The sequence below is a fragment of the Carlito syrichta genome, unplaced genomic scaffold, assembly GCF_000164805.1.
Source record: "Carlito syrichta isolate Samal-C Ts95f unplaced genomic scaffold, Tarsius_syrichta-2.0.1 Scaffold225872, whole genome shotgun sequence".
NCBI classification, from domain to species: Eukaryota; Metazoa; Chordata; class Mammalia; order Primates; family Tarsiidae; genus Carlito; species Carlito syrichta.
The window spans coordinates 35,412-40,926 of NW_007169968.1; the positions used below are offsets into that span (position 1 = coordinate 35,412).

Consider the following 5,515-nt stretch of genomic DNA (forward strand, 5'->3'; position numbering starts at 1 on the left):
CCCTCCCCCCTTGGGGGTAAGGAGAAAAGGCAATGGAGAGGGCCCTCTAGAATGCACCTCAGAATCAGATTTTTGGATCCCAAACTATTTTCCAGGCAGTGAAAACCAGCTCAGAATAAACCAGGGACTATCAACCTGAAGCAGAAGGTTTAAAACCCAGCAGAAATGTACCAGGATCACCAGAAAAGAAGCAAAAAGTTTGTGGTAATGAAGAGGACCTCTGCTGGCTCCTAGCTCCAGGTTCCAGTGACTCTTTCAGCATTCCTGAAGACTTGTGCAAGGCCCATTTTGGGGAGTGACGATTTGTTGATGAAAAAGTGCCAAACCATGTAAAATATTTTAATATGGTTTATTCTAAACCAAACTTCAAAACCTAGGTCTGTGATATGCATCCCCTGGAAGTTCTGAGAATATGAGCCCACCAGGTTTGAATGGTGGCTTGGTTATATACATTTTAGAAAGGCAGAAGTAGCCGGGCTCAGTGGCTCAGCCTGTAATCCCATGCTTTGGAAGACTGAGGTGAGTGGATTGCCTGAGCCCACAGGTTCAAGACCCGCCCGGGCAACTTGGCGAGACTTCATCTCTACAATAAATCAAAAAATTAGCCGGACATAGTACGCACCTGTACTTCCAGCTACTTGGAGGCTGAGGTGGAAGGATCACTGGAGCCCAGCAGGTCAAGGCTGCGGTGGCCAGGAGTGTGACACTGCACTCCAGTCTGGGCGACAGAGTGAGACTCCAACTCAAAAATAAAATAAATAACTCACTGCAGCCTCTACATCTTGAGCTCAGGTGTTCCTCCCACCTGAGCCTCTCTAGTAGCTGGGACTACAGGCAGGTTCGACCACGTTCAGCTGGTTTTTAAAAAAAATTTTTTGTAGAGATGGGAATCTCACTATCTTACCCAGGCTGTTCTCCAACTCCTGGACTCAAGAGATCCTCCTGCCTTGGCATCCCAAAGTGCTGGAATCAGCATGATCCACCACCTTCGCAGTTTGTGGTCTTTGTGATTTAGTAATTCAGTGCCTAAGACTGCCTCTGGCAAAAGCACAAAAGAAAATAAGGAAACATTAACAAGATATTTTATTTCAGCAGTTTGTTATGCTGACAGTTTTTGACTGAATATTTTTGTTTCTGTTTTTGTTTTGAGTCAGGGTCTCACTCTGTCACCAAGGCTGGAGTGCAGTGGCAGGTTCATGGCCACCCCAGCATTGATCTGCTAGATTCTGGTGATCCTTCCGCCTCAGCCTTCCAAGTAGCCAGAACAACAGGAAAATGCTACCATGTCTGGCTAAATTTTTTATTTATTGTAGAGATGAGGTCTCTCCAAGTTCCCCAGGCTGTTCTCAAACCCATGGGCTCAGGCAATCCCCTCACCTCGGCCTCCCAAAGTGCTGGAATTGCAGGCTTGAGCCACTGCACCTGGCTTTCAGCTTCAACTTAAAGCAACTTCTGAGGCACTATGAAAAAAGAGGTATTCGTTTTTTTATTTAAATGTGTTAATTGCTCATTTATCAAGAAAAAACTGTATCTTGGCCTATATAGTTACGTTTCTTAGTCCAGGAATACAGATAAGTGACAAACTTCTATGTTATTCAACCCATAGAAAGTCTTCATATTCCAAGATCATGTTGTACTCTGAAAAATACCAGCCTGATGTATCGCCTCCAAAAATTTCATGGAATCATGATTTCTGCAGAGTACTGCATATGTCTTCTTTGTTGCTTTAGCCACAGCTCTCCTACAGAGAGCTGCAGCCACCAGCATACAAGGAATGCTCCAACAACATGAACCTGTAGATGTTAGCTAGACGGTCACACATCTGTGGTTTCATCAGAGCACAGAAGCCATGGTAGTGATTTTGTCTTCGACAGGTGCCAACCTCAATGACAATGACCTTCCTGGTGGTTGGAGAAGTGGACAACCCAGGTGTATTTTTTAAAATCTGTATTATTGGTTGAGCAAGTTGGCTCATGCCTGCAATCATACAATTTGGCAGCCTGAGGTGAGAGTATTGCTTGAGTCTAGGAATTCAAGATCAGCCTGGACAACATGAGGATACCCCACCTCTACAAAAAAAATTTTTTTAATTAGGCAGGCATGGTGGTATACACCTGTAGTCCCAGCTGTTCAGGAGGCTGAGGCAGGAGGCCGTGTGAGCCCAGGAGTTTCAGGCTGCAGTGAACTTTGGTTATTCCACTGCACTCCAGCCTGAGTAATAGAGCAAGATCCTGTCTGCAAATTAAATAAGTAAATGTGTATTTTTGAAATTGTTGTGTTGCTAATTTATTTTTTCTATCCAAGTTTGGTTGAATCCAGGTGTCTGGAACCAGGGATCATGAGCCTGGTAGTATAGAACATCCCTATTGGACTTCCAGCAAGATGGCCACAGGGCAGCTTGGTCTATGAGACCTCCACAAAAGAGAACACAAACAGACTCTGGCTCTCTCCCCGGGGACTGCAGATCCCATCAGCAGCAGCCTGCTCTTCACACGGAGCTCAGTCATTGACACCACTGAAGCATCACAGTGATCCAGGTAGCTACTGCAGCTGCCACCGGCAGCCATTGCACATTGCACCACCCATGCCTGAGGCAATCCACACCTTCAGACCTTAAAGCCCCTGCAAGCAAGATCTGCTGAGATCACTGCTGTCACTACTACCACTGGGATGTCCTGCCAGGCTGTGAGTCTCCTCCTGTGTGCCTTGAGGCAGCGGCTTCCATTTCTGGCTTCTTTCCAGCTCCCTCCCCTGTGGGGTGAGCAGCTGAGAAAAAGGCCATCTGGAGCAGTGAGATAGCACCGGGTGCTGGAAATTCAAGGAACAACACCTAAAGGGGAAAAAAAGAAGCTTGATAAATAGTCACAGGCCAGATCTGAGTGGTGAACTGGGCAGTGGTGAAGTGAGTGGTACTCTAAACTGCCCTTCACAGCAGGCCAGGGGCAACTGACCCTAACGGTGAACAAATTTGCCAGCCTGAAAAGACAGCTAGAAATCAGATCTGGAAGGAAATTGGAATTAAACAAAAAGTCTCAGAATGTGCTTGATTGGTTCTGTGAGTTTACTGACTTGATTCTATTCCTTTTGTTTTGTTCCTTTTTTCTTTTTTCTTCTTTTATTTTCATCTCTCTGTAAACCATAACTTTGTATAGAGGAATAGTACACGAATAAGGAGATTGGTTGGCTTGTATGCTAGCATCATTGTATGTTTTAGAGGTTTTTTTGTTTGGGAGTTGGTTAGTTTGCAACCATGGTCTATTGTTTTTACCTGTTTCAGCTTTTGTCTCTCTCTCCATTTGTTGGTACACTCATCTGTTTTCTCCCTTACTCCTCTCTCCAACCTCCTCTTCCCCCCACTGTCTGCTCCATTCTCTTCCCTCTCTTAACCTCATTTTATTTCAGGGAGTAAACCTACAATCCCACTGCATGGAGAGATTCAAAGGCAGTGAGAAGTGGGTTTGAGATTATCCATACACCTGTCAGCAGATAAAAGGACCTGAACAGAGATTTTGAATCACAGCTTTCCCCTTAAGTAAATCTCAAAACTGAACAAAGGACCACTCCCAATCTACAATGCAACTACAGAATTGAAGAAAGTAAGAGGATATACATAAAGAAGAAAAGAAGATTAAACAAATAGAAGTAAAAACAACCCCTCTACCCCTGAATAACAGAATTAAAGAAGACAGTGACATGGAGGGAAGGAAAAAGTAGGGAGGAAAAAACTGCACAAATTAAGAAAAAACAAAAGAAGAATATAGGTCTCACATAAACACCTGGGAGGTCAGACACTGAGAAAACAGACTTCGGAACACTAAAAAAGAAGAGCCCCGAGAATGACTGGTCACATGCAATAAACCCAGACATCAAGACATTAACAAAGAGAATTTTAAAAATTGAGGAAAGACAAGAGGAAAATAGAAAGGAACTGATGACAGAAATAATGGCAGTAAAGAATACTGTGATGGAAATAAATAACAAACTGATAAGCATGGGAAGTACAATTAGCCAAGCAGAAGAAAGAATCTCAGAGCTCAAAGACCAAAACATAGAACTAACCCAAACTGTCAAAAAACATAGAGAAGAAGCATAAAAAGACAGAACAAAACCTTCAAGAGATGAATGATCAATTCAAAAGAAAAAAACCTAAGAGGAATTGGCTTCCCTGAGGCAGAGAGAGAAACAGAGTCCACACTGGAAGAAACATTTCATGAAATCATTCAAGAAAACATCCTTCATCTCATCAGTGATGCAAAAATTCAAACACAAGAGATTCAGAGAACCCCTGCAAGACAACAAATGAGAAGACCAAATCCCAGACACATAATAATTCACCTAAACAAAGTACGTATAAAAGAAAAAAATCCCAAAGGCAGCAAGAGAAAAGGTCAGACTACCTACCAAGGAAGACCAATTAAAATAGCAGCAGATTTATCTACAGAAACCCTCCAGGCTAGGAGAGCTTGGAGCCCTATCTTCAAAGTTCTAAAAGATAAACAATTTCAACCGAGAATAACCTACCCAGCCAAGCTAAGCTTCATCAGGGAGGGAGAATTGAAATCTTTCCAAGACATCCAATCCCTAAGAACCTACACTGCCACCAGACCACCTCTACAAGAAACACTTAAGAAAGTATTGAACACAGAAGAAAAGGAAAAAAGAACAACAATGTACAAGAGTACAGGCAAAAGATTAAAAACACACATGAACCGACTCTAAAACCAAAAGAAAGACAACACACAAACAGGAAGAACAACAACTCTGTAAGATGTTATGACAGGGAACAAATCTCACATTTCAATAATTAGCTTGAACATGAACGGACTAAATGCACCACTGAAAAGACACAGAATGTGAAAATGGATGAAATATCACCAGACAACAATTTATTGCCTTCAAGAGACTCACCTCACTAGAAAGGACATGCAGAGACTCAAAGCAAGAAGATGGGGAAAAAATTTTCAGGTGAACAGAACACAAAAGAAAGGAGGAGTCATGATCTTAATCTCAGACAAAATACCCTTTAAGCTATCAAAAATTTAAAAAGATACAGAAGGCCACTACAAAATGACAAAGGTTCAATCCATCAACAAGAAATATCCATCCTAAACATATATGCACCCAACATAGTAGCACCAACTTACAAAAAGCAGCTTCAGGTAAACTAAAATAAGATATTGACTCAAACACCATCATAGCAGGAGACTTCAATACCCCATTCAAAACCTTAGACAGATGATCAGGACAAAAAATCAACAATGAGGTCCAAAACCTCAATTAAACCTCCTAGACCAAATAGACTTAATTGATACCTACAGAACACTACATCCAAAGACCACAGAATATACATTCTACTCATCACCACACAGAACGTACTCTAAGATCAACCACATACTTGGCCATAAATCAAGCATAAGCAAATTTAAAAGGACTGAAATTTTACCATGCACCTTTTTGGACCACAGTGGAATAAAAATAAACATTAACATCAACAAGGTCCCCCCAAAACCTACAA

General features: G+C 42.1%; 1 protein-coding gene across 1 annotated transcript in view; it reads left to right on the plus strand.

The window, feature by feature from the left end:
• Positions 1 to 5,515, plus strand: part of LOC103253374 (probable ATP-dependent RNA helicase DDX43) — a 29,926-nt gene that overhangs the window by 1,220 nt on the left and 23,191 nt on the right.